The following is a 13,927-nucleotide window of genomic DNA, read 5'->3' as shown; positions in this document are numbered from 1 at the left end:
AAGGAGGAATTTTAATTGTCTGGTATAGTTTAGTTCTGTAGAAGCCAGAAGAAATACAACCAGCAATGCTAGACACATTAATGGTATTTTAAAAAATTTATTGCAGATTTCTTTTTTCTGAGTACACACAAAATTGAGTTAGATCATAATAAATTTCTCTTCTGAGCATAATCCTTGTTTTACATTTTATAACAATAAATATGAAACATTGCTAAAGAGAAGCATTTATCAAACTGTGCTACACAGAATACTATTTTTAGATGTTAATGTTATTCCCACCACAGAATAAAAGGTCAAAGAATTTTGGAAAACATTGCAAACTCATTGCCTTCTTGAAGTTGCAGAGTTTACATTAGCAGGTAAACTTTCTGAAATTTCTTACTAGAAAAAAATTCAATATTGCTTAATCTACTTATTTCCTGAACACAGACCCTATCTTTCCCCACTTTTATTTTTCAAGTACCTATTACACTCAGTTCTGCTATAACAATCGTTTTGAAAATGCAAATTTGTTCCAGAGTTGATTGATACATTAGAGAATATTTTGAGCATAATGCAAATATTGTGTTTGTTTTTATATAGTTTTGTACTGGATAAACAATAGGTGAATGTGGAAAACTGCACCCAGCTGATCCAAGACACAAGAGACAAAACACACACACACATCAAACATTTACCAGCCACCTCAGCCCACAACATGTGTCACGACACACAACAATTTGGTGTTTCAACTTCTTGTGAGATTTCAGATTCTTCTTCTTCTATCACTTCATCTTAACTCACAAGCTGTAACCCTCCTGAAACTCACTACCTCAAGCAAACTGCATACAGGTCTTTTTCTAGGTAAAGTGCCATATTTGCTGTACTGTTAAGTGTTGGGTTTTTTTGTTTGTTTTTTTTGTTTGTTTGTTTTTGGTTTGTGTAGTTTTAACTATTAAGCATGTGTAATTCTGTTCTATTGTTTTTGTTAGGTTCCTGTCCTTTTTTTTAATGTGTCACTGATGAAGTTTCTGAGTGTTGTGTGTCTAACCCCATTTTTCCCCATAAGCCCTAGTTGTCATTGTGGTTGCATGGTTTTGTGTAGCACATTGATTTTTAGACTACATATGTCACGTTACAGCAGAACTGAAGGTAACATGATTTGGAACATACAGTTTGGGAAATATTCATGTAGAACAAATTATTCTGACTATGCAACTCTTACTTATTTTAAAGTGTTTAATGATTACCATATGCACCATGAAATAGAATCCTTATTTATAAAAATATATCTCTTATGTCTATAGGCTGATGTTCATGTCTTCCAGATTAAGTAATTGCTGTCTCTATATAGAATATCCCAGTAACATGCATACACAATTCATATGCAATACTGATATAAATGTAAGTTATTATTTTAGGAAATAGAAGATACAGACATTAATCAAAGCTGTTTTAGTTACTTCAAAGCCACATATGTCAAACTGTCTACGACCAGCACCAATGTGTTGGTGATAATGACAATTATATATGCAAGCTGTAAACATTTTTGGGATATGAATAAAAATAATAATGTATAAAAATTTGCCAATAATTCTTGTAGGTTATTAATAATTAGGTAATGATGTACTTAATGTGAACATTGTATTACCTGTTACAAAATAAAAATAATTTTTCTCTTTAATTATCAGATATTTAAACATTCTCTAAATAATATATGGACTACAAGCAATTTTTGGTTGAAATCTGTGTTTATAATTATTTTTAATAGAAAACAAGTATTGTTCTCTATTGTGTTAATTTAAATATATCACTTGTTTGTTTTCAAATCTTTCAGAATTAGACAACACCAAGATAGTATAATAACTTTCCCTAAAACACCTTCACTTCTAATAAAATATTATTAAAAAGTTATTCTTTATAAAGTTGATACTATGAAACATGAATTTATTTCAAAATACTAGAAAATTTTTCTGCAAAAATTTCATTTTAATTTGGCTTATAGTAATAGCCTCTGTATGATTTTGCTCTCTTTATCTTAAATCCCTCCCCAGTCTACTTAATTTGCCTTTCTTCTTTCAATTCTTCTATCAACCAATATTTTACTGAGCACCTACTATATTCCAGGTATGGAGGCAAATAATTCACGTGCTCTGCCTTTGAGGAAATTTAGTGTAGATATAATCTAAATGGGAGACTTAATTGAAAACTAATAATTCCTACATATTGTGACTAGTGATTAATAATTAGTAATTAATAGAAATAATCTCTGCTTGGGCTGGTCTTAACTTGTTTATTGAAAGTGTTTTATTAAAATGCGAATTGGAGGAAGATAAGACATAGCTGGGTGAAAGAGGTTGAGAGGGCTAGAATTCAAGGCAGTTCTGCAAAATCAGATTGTGTGAAATAATATTATTAATTTGGGGAATAGAGAATACTTTGGCATGGCTGCAACACACAGAGGAGAGGTATAGAAAAGTCTGGAGATGTTAGCAAGGGACAGGTAACCTAGGACTTTGCATGTCGTGCCAGGGGGCTAGGACTTTACATCCTTGGCCTCTATAACAACATGTAAAAACCTTGAATGAAGGCCACATTAAATTACCTTCAAGGTAAAGAGCTTCAGTACTGAAGCAGTAACGTGATAAGATTTAGGAAAAGCACAGTGTGGCATTATGGTGGGTAAAGGTCAGGAGTAATTACTAAGATACTATTACAATAGCCCAAATAAGAGTCTGTGAAGACCTGAGGTTAGCCAGTAATTGTTTTGCTGCAGATGGGACTACTAATCAGTCGTGAATGGAATGAGGAAGAGAAAGGAATGCCCTCCATTTTTTGGCTCCAATGAATTGGCGGTTGTTGGTGCCATATACCTGGTAGACACATGGATTGGTTCTGTCAGTCTCCATTTGAATCTCCTTCAGTTTGGAGTTCAGAAAGCTAAAATTTACATTGCCCAGTTTTCCTTGCAGCCTGCATTCTGTATGTGAATTAGTTTTTCCCAATTAGATATTTTCTCAAGAGATTTGGAAAGCATAAGTGAGGCTGAAGTCACCTTCCTGTAGCCCTAGCGGCTGGCTAAGGATCTGCCAGATGTCAACTCTGGCACCAGGTGATTCCACCTTTAGGAGTCAGGTCACCGTCTCTGTGAATCAGGGTTAGCAGGACCAGCAGCGTGTCCTGATCTGTGGACTGCACTCAAGTGGTGTAAAAGTGGAATAAATAAAATAGTTGAAGGTCCACAGCTGTTACAAAATTTTTGTAAGCACCTATTTCCTGTATTAAGTCCCTTTCTACTTGATATACTGAGAGTATGTCTATTTTCCACACTGAACTATAATTGTTATACCTGATTAAGGAATCCTTTTAAGAGACAAGATGCATTTAGTTTTTAAAATTTTGAAATTGAAGTGTTTTTGAGACATTCTAAATGGACATATCTATTTAGCAAAGATGAGTATAGAATACAAAGGAACAATCTGGTATAAAGACATATATTTTGGTTGTAGTAGATATAGGCTGTACTGAAAGCTGTAGGCTTCTACTCGGATGGAAGAAAAAAGGGAATTATGAACAGAATCAGGAGGAACACATGTATTTGGGAGGCACATGTAAGAAAAAGAATAGGCAAAGGAGACTGTGTTAGTCTAAGTCTTCTGGAAAGAAGATACCAAGATAGGATGAAGTGTGTATGATTTTACTGATGAAAAGACTGTGAGAAAGAAAAAAATGGGGAGTGAGCCAGGAGAAGCTGAAAAAACTGTCAAATCACAATTTGAGCCTGACCTTGAGTGAGGAGAGAGGGGAGAAGGCAGAATGGAAGTGTCCTAGACCTGCAGTGAAGTTAGCCCTGCTGCGCATGGTGATCGGCTGGGGGCACCTGTGGGAAGTGTGATGGTGGAGCAAGCGTGACAATGAATTTCAGAGAGCAGTAGCAGGGGCTCATGGTCAGTTAAGCTCCCTGTAGTTGGAGGTCTACTGGCATATTTTCACAGCTGCCACGGAGTCTGAGAAGTGGTCAAAAGTGGTAGAAAGAGAAGCAGGAGAGAGTCATTGGACTATCAAAGAATAAAGAGTATGAAGGAGATAAAAGGGCAGCAGGTGCAAATCCAGCAGAGCTGTCAAGTGAAATCAGAATGGGTTCTTTTATACCGAAGTCAGTGTCACCCTTTTTGGAATATATTTTGTTCACAGTATCTTTACTGATCAAAATATGACATAAAAATATAAACAGTTCTTATCAGATCAGTAAATTCTCAGTAATCCTAATAACACTTAAAAATAAAATAACATGCTGCTAATTAGGTCTGTTATAATAACTTTATATTTGAGTGTATGGGTAAACATTTTTAAGTGGATGTGTCAATTTCCTCTCCCTAAAGTTACAGTAATAGTAATAACTTCAAAGCTTACCATAAGTGTTAAATGAATTAATATATATAAAGCATTTTGGCTAGTGCCTTGCACAGAGTAAATGCTATATAAGCATTAGGTATATCTATTTCATTTTTTTTTTAACCTAAGGTTTTTATGGCTCTGTAGTCTTTCTGGGAATTGCATACTAGTCAGAAACCACTTTCTTTTTCACACTGTGTTCAATGGGAGCAGTTTTTAAAGACACTTTGGTTATGAAATTTGAGTTCTTATTTGTGTAGGCACTGAAAACAATTTCCCTTTGTGTGCAAACACTCAGTGATACCTCATGTATCATTAAACTCCTATTTTCAGCACAGCAATGGTTCAGAGTGGCACGATTTTAGTCACTTCAGGCCCAGAAACACGTAAGTCACAGTTCTACACCCAAATGGACTCGTTTGCTTTTTTATCAATGGAGAACTGGGTTACAAACTCTATAGATAAATTCTCCTTTGCAATGAACTTGATGTGGTCTTCATCCCAATGAGTCTTTTGAGAAAACTTAGTTTTTGCTTTTTAATGGATTTTTAAAAATCTGGGTGTGGGAGAAGAATAGGAGGGTATTTAGCACCTTTATTGCCTTGCTGGGGAGATAGAGAATGCCTTGCTTCATTAAGCCTTAACTAGTAAATATTCTAAAAATCTAATATTTATTTAGTTATAGTTTTCCATGTGTAGTGCATATAGTCTCAGAAATTTTCTTATAAATTTAATCTTTGAATTAGATTTCATTTGCTTCTGAATTGATTCTGAATTTTAATTGCTTTTCAATTGAAAGACGCTTCTGTCACTTCCTGCCCCAACTTTTCCGTTAGTTACTCAACAATCTGTTTGGGTATTACAGTTGAACCTCTACTTAAATAAAATTATGATAAACAAATCTGTCATAAAACTTAGCATTCCTCCATTTCTGATTCTATAACTTTGGATTTTCTCATATAGCATGCCTCTGAAGGTGTCTGTGCTATTTCCCTGCTTTTGATTACATCTGGTGATATACAGTTGATTGATAGTTTTGTACAATATTACAATCAGGATCTCAGCTTTTCCAATGACTTGCAAAATAAGAGTTTGCAAAATAACTAAGTTCGGTTTACCTTAGTTTGTCTAATATTATTAAAGAAGAGAAGCAGAAATATTATCTCACTGTGATGTTATAAGAAAATGTCTATAAATGCCCATGGAATGTTTTATAAAGTCAAAGCCTGTAAATGCTGAGTTTTGTCATTTCATGTATATGAGAGATTTTAGACTCCCTAAAATGTCCTGCAACACCTAACAAACACATCTTGAAAATTCTTTCATGAATAATTTTTATTCAAGTTGCTTTTGCTTGTGGCCAGAAGTCTTTACTTCATTAAAACTTCAGAAGTAACTTTAAGGATATATGAAGTGCCTTCTCCTATTTAAGCTCAGTATATGTCTGACTGTGTACCCCTTACTAGATTCAGGAGGTAGTATTGCTCCTACACCCCTTCAACTAGAGTTTTGCTTGGATGAAAGGGAAAAAAACAGTGACAGAATTTGGTTTTGTAGCAAGGTGTGGTGTGTCAGAAGTGATCATTCCTGTGGTCCTGTGTGTGAGGTAACCAAAGACCGACGGTTAGCTGGTTACTGCCACCCACATTGTTTTTCAGGCAGGCTGTTCGGTAGCAAGGAGGAAAAAATTTTACCTAAGTTACCTCAAGTAAGGGGCTTTAATTGTGAGGCTGTATCACGAATTGAACTGCTGTTTTAGAGACCAACTGTTACCTCTTCAGTCTGTTCCAAATCCTGCATAGTTTCTATCTCTGTGTTCCCCTTTTTCAGCTATTTTTTTTTTTCTATCCAGACTTCTAATCCTGCACCTCTACCTTCTATATAACCTCACTTCAGCCTGCCTTGGACCCCACAGGAACCTAACACTACCTGATGGAAACTTGGCATGTTCAGTACCCACTGGTAACTGTCAAGGTCTCTCCATGCTTCAGGTCAGATCCCTGAGAGGGTTTGGATGCCACAGCACGTCATAGGCCACAAACCAGCACATGGGGTAGCTCATCGTATGTCAGGTGGCTTCTCTAGGTCCAGTTAGCTGTGATGGGCAGAGGGGCAAAGTGATACAAGGTAGGTTTCCATGCACATAAATGTGGTGGCCTGGATAGCCTCATGTAAAAGGATGGTTGTAGGTGATGCGTCATGGATGGTGCCTGGTACAGGTGAAAAAAAACAACAAATTGTTGCAACTTATATTGGAGACATTAGGACAATGAAGAAGTTTCCCAGGTCAGTGTACAGCAGGCCAATATCATGGTGATTTATGCTGTAAATTTCCTGAGATGCAAAACACAACAATATGCCTAGAGTATGTTGCATCATCTATATTATTTGAATTAGACTTTAAAGTTGCACCCCAGATTGAAAACTCAAGAATGATCTCAACTGATTGTTTTTCATTTTTTACCAATGTTTTCATTCTTAGATGCCTATTAGTCCACCATGTCTATTTAGTATTATGTATGTATTGCATTCACCATCTTGATGCCTTGAGTTTTTCATTATATGTACCATCATTTTGCATGTTGATATGATTATTAGTTAATGAATTGAGAAAAAACTAAGCAGTTATTTCTGAACAAATCAATGATAGTCAATTGTGTATGGAGTTTTTATACAAAAGAATTTCAATGAGTTTTTTTAGATTTTAACATTATATAAGATATTGTAATAAGTGTTGGGCATTTGGTCTCTTCAGTCAATAGAAAACTTTGTTTTCTAAACTCTTATAGGAGGGAAAAATACACTGTTTTTTTTCATTGTTTGCCTTACTCTCCTTTGGTTTCCTAACAACCCCTCTGGTATTGTACAAAAGACACCTTAACTTTTTTTTTTTTTTAGATTAGTGCCTCAAATTTAATTGTTCTTTTCAAATGTGGTAAAACCACAATCTTCCAAAGCAAGTGCATCACTCTATTTATAGTTTTTCTGTCTAGTTCCATCAGTGGGATATAGTCTAAACAAGACGATTCTAACACTAGACTCAAGACCCTCTAACAAGTTTAATAACAGATTTTAGGTCTCTGGCAATTAAATAATATCCTTTGGCTTCAATTACTCCTCACACTTCTCCAGTAAACAATGCCATTCAATGTGAATTCTATTGCTCTAGTATATATGACTCTCGTTTACCTTTAAAGTTTAGAACTTTAGAAACATATTACTCTGTAACTGGGTTTTGTGGTTATTCATAGCTTTTTTCTTGGGGAAGCTTCTGTACATCAGATTATAATGTTAAACAAGTTTTGCCTCTTTCAAAATAAAGGATATATTGAACATTTATATAGTCTTTAATATTTTAATGTCTGCACACTCACTGGATATAAAATCGCTGAAGGATTTTTTAACAACAACAACAAACATGCATAGATATCCCAAGACTTTCATTCCTCCAACACCCATAAAATTTTTTATTTATGTATAGTTGGAAGGACTGTATTTCCTGTGAAAAATAAACTTGATCACAGCATATTTGATTGCTTCTCCGGAGTCTAAGTAGTCTAGTACCCTTGCAATCCTAGTTTGACATATTATTCTCCATGTGATAGCCTTTGCCTCTATCTGGGATCTGATAGCCACTGGCACTGAATCAAGCAACTAAAACGAGCAAGGTAACATTCTATTTATATGATCATTCATAGATTCTATCAGGACTATAGGGTTTGGTACAGTTCCACAGCTGTTATTTTAAAACCACGGAAGGCGTGAAGCCATTTTAGTTAGCCATTAGGGGGACCATACCATGTTTCATGATCATAGCTTGATTATTGCTGCATGATGAAATTTAACATTTATTAAAAACTACATTTTTTCCTAAAATTCTATGCAGTTATTTATTCATTCTGTCAGTCAAAAAATTCATTAAGTACCTTGTATTAATTAATTAGTTTGAATTAGTTTGCTAGGGCTCATAACAAAGTATCATAGACTGGGAAACACAAACAGCAGACATTTATTTTCTCACAATTCTGGAGGCTAGAAGTCCAAATTCAAGGTGTCAGCAGGATTGGTTTCTTCTGAGGCCTCTCTCCTTGACTTGTAGATGATCATCAACTCTTTACGTGTTTTTCCCTCTGTATGTGTCTGTATCCAAATTTCCTCTTCTTTATAGGACATCAGTCATATTGAATTAGGGCCCACTCTAATGACCTCATTTTAACTTAATTACCTCTTTAAAGGTTCTATCTTCAAATACAGCCACAGTCAGAGGTACTGGAGTTAGGACTTCAAAATGTGAATTTGGGGGGATTCACAAATCAGCTTATAACAGTACCTGCCCTGTATTAGGCACTGGACTATCTGTTAACAGTCAAATATTTACTTGTTAATTCAATGTATGTTTAGTAAACCAGGGGCTATTCCAGGTGCTGGGGATGTAGTAAAGACCAAAACAGAAATAATATTCTAGCGGGTAGTATATAGAGGCTAAGTGAATTAGTGTTACTCAGAAATCACTGCTTCTTTTAATATTAAATTCCAAAGGCGTGTAAATCAATATGGAAAGGTTTTGTGAGAATTTATAAGCAAATCAATGTTTGGTTCCAATAAGGAACAGCTATCCCTGGCCTACTGGAAACTTCTAAATTGCTTATTGTTTCCTGGATGTATAAACTATAGTGAAGTTAGTTTTGAGTCAATGTAAAATAATACTGAAGATTAAGAAGGATACCTTGATTTAGCTATTGTACAATGGTAAGGCGTGAGGTATTTGGCAGAACTTAAAAATCTGAACTCCAGTTTTGTTAAAATTGTATTTCCTTGAAATATGTTTTTTGTTACTGGTGACAGCTTTGAAATACCTACTGCAAATCTACTGCTATTGTCACAGAGCAAACATTTCTGATTTTTTGGTTTTTGCTTTTTTTGTTATGTGTATAAATCATTTGTATATTTAATATAAAATGCTAATGAAATGTGTGAATTTTAAGCAGAAGCTCAGATATTTGTGCATGTGTCTACATCTCAATATAGACAGTATAACTCAATTTCAGTTTTTTATCATGAGCTCCCATGTCCCCTCATTGTTGATAAAACTGAGAAGTCGTGTATAAATGAAAACAAACTAGGGATTCACTAGTTGTTTTCATTGAAGAATCGAGTCGGATTCAATGGTTATCTTTCCTTCTCCGGGTTCTCTACCTTTTGATCTGTCTAGTCTTGGCTTTAAATTCCCTTATGCACTTATTCATTTGTCACACTATGTTACTGGGGCAGAAACAGCCCTCTTTTAATCCTCATTTGGCCAAGACCTATACTGACACTGACTGCTGGTATCCTGGTCCCATCTGTTTCTGAGCAGGAAGGATGTTTGAAGCTCAGGCCAGTAGTGACTGAATAGGCTATAAGCATCCATCACACTCTTGATCAGCCCTCTGACACTGCATTACTTGGTGGGCAGATCAGGCCAACCTTTTGATGTGGACCGTCCTCCCCTTTGTTGGGTAACCTTCTGATAGGCAAGTCCATAGTCATTTACAGCTCATTACTTTGCCTAATTGGGAGCTCCCCCAGTTTTTGGATTTTTTTCTTTTCTCGTTCCAGGGATTCTATTTCTCTTCTTCATCACTGGTTTTCTGTTCATATAGCTTTCTGTTCTATTTCTCTCCTTCATCGCTGGTTTTCTGTTCATATGATGTTTGGATAACGGGAAGACGTTGGCCTTTTAGTAAGATCTGGAAGGGTGTGTAGCTCCCACTTGTTTGAAGCTTTCTTTAGAAAGTGGAATACTTGACTCTTTTCTGTCCCCAGCATTTGGTTCAAGCTCCAGAGAAACAGGAAATGTTCCACTCAGATTCTTAGGCATTACTTTTGTTATTGAATTTCCTTTATGAGGCATCATTTGACATATTAAAAAAATGTATCAGAGTTTGTGGATTTGTATCAAATCTGGAACAGCTATTCTATCAGTAGAAACATAATATTCTCTTGATCGGAGTAAGAGGTTTAAGTAGTTTGAGGTTTAAATTCTTGATCATGTTCCAGATATGCAATATGATTTAAATAAGTAGGTCAATCTACTCATCCATGATCTTGTAATTCTTCAGGTATTTATTGACAGAGGATGAATTGGAATGAAGATTAGAAATGAGGGATTGTGAAATCATTGAAAAAGGAGCATCTCCATTATATTTGAAAGATGTGTTTTTTAATTACCAAGAAGATTTTAAGGAAAAGTTTCTCTAACTGATCAGAGTATGCTTTTATCTTATTTTGGTCAGCATACCAGGCTGTCCTTTGGTTGGAAAAATGAAATAGAGGACGTTTTCTGGGGATTGTTTTCCAGATACTAGTTATAAGTCAATAAAATTATAGCCTAATAACATTTATCCTAAGAATCTCATAGATCTTCATTGCACAAAGGAATTCATATTCCCACTGTCTTATGAGGAGGGCAAAAATAATTTAGCTGGGAAAGCACAGTCTAAGAATTTATTGCAGATTGAAAGTAAATATATTTTATAACCACCACAGAGACAGTTAGGAATTTTACTTGCTTAACTATCTGATGAAAAGCACCAGTTTACAAGAGAAATGAAAATACGTAGCTGAAAAAACTCAACCATTCTTTTTCTGCCTTTTGATTTATTTTGTGGAGAGGGACTAAAATGTAAATGACCTTACCCCCAATATGCACTATAAATATAAATGAATTAGCCAATTAAAATGTTTGCTCATAAAAATGCACTGGAATTGCCAACTACTTAATATAATGCCATAGTTAAAAACACATAGCTTATTTTTATCATCGCTTTTTAGAAAGCATCTAATTATTGTATTTGGGCTTGAATCACCAGTATTATTTGTTCCCTATTAAATTTCCTGACCAACTCATATAACTCTTTGGATTTCATTAGTTAAGGTCATTTTAAGGGTCTCCGCAAATGATTCTCTTTTTATTGTTGTTAACAAACTTGTTTTGAGCAGTGCATCCCCACTAGACCGTGATAAAAATGGCTTCAGGAATTATGGTATTCATGGCTCCATCATTAAAAATTCTATGACTTTGGACAAAGAACAATTTATCTGAGCCTTAGTTTCCCCATCTGCAAATTGAGAAGACTAAAGCTACTTATGAGGTTATTGTGAGACTCAAATATAATGTATGTGTATTGGGCTGCACCCGGCAGGTGTGCAAGCCCTGTACTTGCCCAGCCTCGAGACTGAAGAATGAGCCCGGAGTCAGATAGAGACATCAATCGTTTAATAAATGGGAGATCTTACACGTCTGAAGCAAAAGGGTCCTAGAGCAACACCCCACTGTGGATGGCAGAAGGCGGGCAGGACAAGGCAGCAGCAGTCTTCGGTGCCAGGTGAATAAGGAGACTACCATTTGTAGGGTGAATTGACCTGACTGGCTCATTGGTTACCAGGGAAACCAGCAGAGAGGTAATCCCTCTTAACCCCTCAGGCTAAGTACCTTTGAGGGGCAGAGGTCTTCCTTTTGATAAACTATGTAGGGGGGGCCATTCTGATCTGAAGATTAGAACAACCACTAGCTGGGGCCAGGAGCAAGTATGTAGGCATTTACTGATTAGGCTCTAGGATTAAGAGGGAAGGTCAGTCCAGGAGCAGGTGTAGGTGAAGCAAGGACTAGTCGAGCAGGGGATGTACAGAGAGCAAGCAAACAGCCATCTTGAATGGCCTGACTATACAATGTGACAGCCCATTTTTAATCACAAAGCACACTACAAGTGGTTGCTTTTCTTAAAATAAGTTCAGTACCTTTAAGGAACATGGGGTTTCCTCTCACCTATCTTCAGAAGGTCTGTCTTAAAGCTGTGACAAATCAGAAAGCATTTCTGAACCAGACCTTAGCATTTGTGTGACGCTTTGTGTGGTATTCAGTCTCTAGACTGGTTCTTTCCACACTGAAGCCAATGTACTTTTCCACTTGTTTACAATGGGAAAATGAAATACCTATTTCTCAATCATATACTGAATCCCATAAATGTAGGTAACTTGAATGCTTGTGACTCAAAGCTTTGGTTTTAATTTTTTTTCTTTATAATCTCAGTAATTGTTTCTCCATGATTATACTTATGAATTGATGAGTTAATGAAAGAAGATAAACCACATTTCAGCTGTATAAAAATTAGTCTTATTACTTATAGTCACATTTTTAATAAATTAAATATGCTATTTTATCTTTTGCCTGAAAAATTGATTTTTAAAAATGGTAAATTGTTATATTCATTTAGAACTATCAGATGAAATGTTTATAATCAGAGAAAGTAAAAATATTAAGAGAATATTCTTTTAGATAAAAAGTCAGAGGGAAGAAAATTTCCCAGTACGTATCAAGCTTTTCATTATTAACTCTGAAAATATTTGAAATTGTAAGGAAATATAATTCAGATATTCAAGTTAAGTTCACAAATTTCTTTTTTTTAAGACTTTATTTTTTAGAGCATGAGTTTCTTTTTAAAGAAAATACCATATTCTTAAAAGTTCGCCATCATCAAATACTAACAAAGGGTGTTAATTAAGAAGTTGTTTCATGTGGCAGTGCAACAGGTGTATAAAGGAATAAATTATCTTAATGTTTCCTCACTTCTGACTGTGTGACATAAGTTTTAGGACTTACAAGAGCAAGGAAATTTTGAATAAGCAAAAATAATATTTGGCATCTCTGGTAGAAAACTGCATTATTTAGAGCACAGCCCTCTGGATTATTTGAATTGAATTCCACGGGGGATCTGAAACTTGTGTTGACTTTATGCTATATTAGAACTCTGTAAGTTGCAGATAAATGATAGTAATGCAAATACTTCTCATTTATAAACATGCAAGTTAATTCTGTCAGATGGAGTTTTAACATATTTCCTTCCCCTCCTGGAGGAAGCCCGTTTTGAGTCCATTCATAAATTCACTTAAGTTACTCCTGATCTATACATGTGTCTGTTCTTTGGATTCCCCTTTGAACTGGTTTTAACATCTGTTCGATTCCCTCATTAATAATGAGTTGACAAAATCTTTAATATATGTTTTATATTTGTGTGAAAGTCAGGATTTTACCTTTATTTGAAAATTTCCCCTTGACACAGAATACAAAAATAATTCAGTGCAAGTCATATTAACAGGCACATAGTAATTCATCACCGCATACCCCTCTTGGGAATTTATTTTGTAGAAAATTTTTAAAAATTGAATTAAACTTTCATTCAGTGTCCTTGGTGATTTTATGTTCTTCCATAGTCACCTTGATAGCCAATGAACAGCGAGCTCCAAGTTATGAAACATTTTTTAAAGACAGCTTTGGCTATTGGAAAATACTTTTTTATATCAAGCCAAAATCTTCATGCAGTTTCTAACTATTGGTTCTAGTTCTACTTCTTATTCTGTGTAGAATAAATATAATCCCATTGCTATATAATTGTCCTTCAAATATAGAAAACAGTTATATTCACTGTTAGCCTTTTTTCCCCTCCCAGGAAAAATCTCCTGAGGTCTTTAGCCTTCCTGAGATGCATTCTGAGACGGATTAAAACCCCTTAAT

At 35.2% G+C, this 13,927-nt stretch overlaps 1 long non-coding RNA gene across 1 annotated transcript in view; it reads left to right on the top strand.

Moving 5' to 3' along the window:
* The window catches only part of LOC309610319, a 131,609-nt gene that overhangs the window by 38,051 nt on the left and 79,631 nt on the right, over positions 1-13,927 (top strand). The window lies entirely within an intron of this gene.

Source organism: Balaenoptera borealis (assembly GCF_965194805.1).
Source record: "Balaenoptera borealis genome assembly, chromosome: 14".
Classification (NCBI taxonomy): Eukaryota; Metazoa; Chordata; class Mammalia; order Artiodactyla; family Balaenopteridae; genus Balaenoptera; species Balaenoptera borealis.
This window is presented reverse-complemented; position numbering and strand designations above follow the sequence as displayed.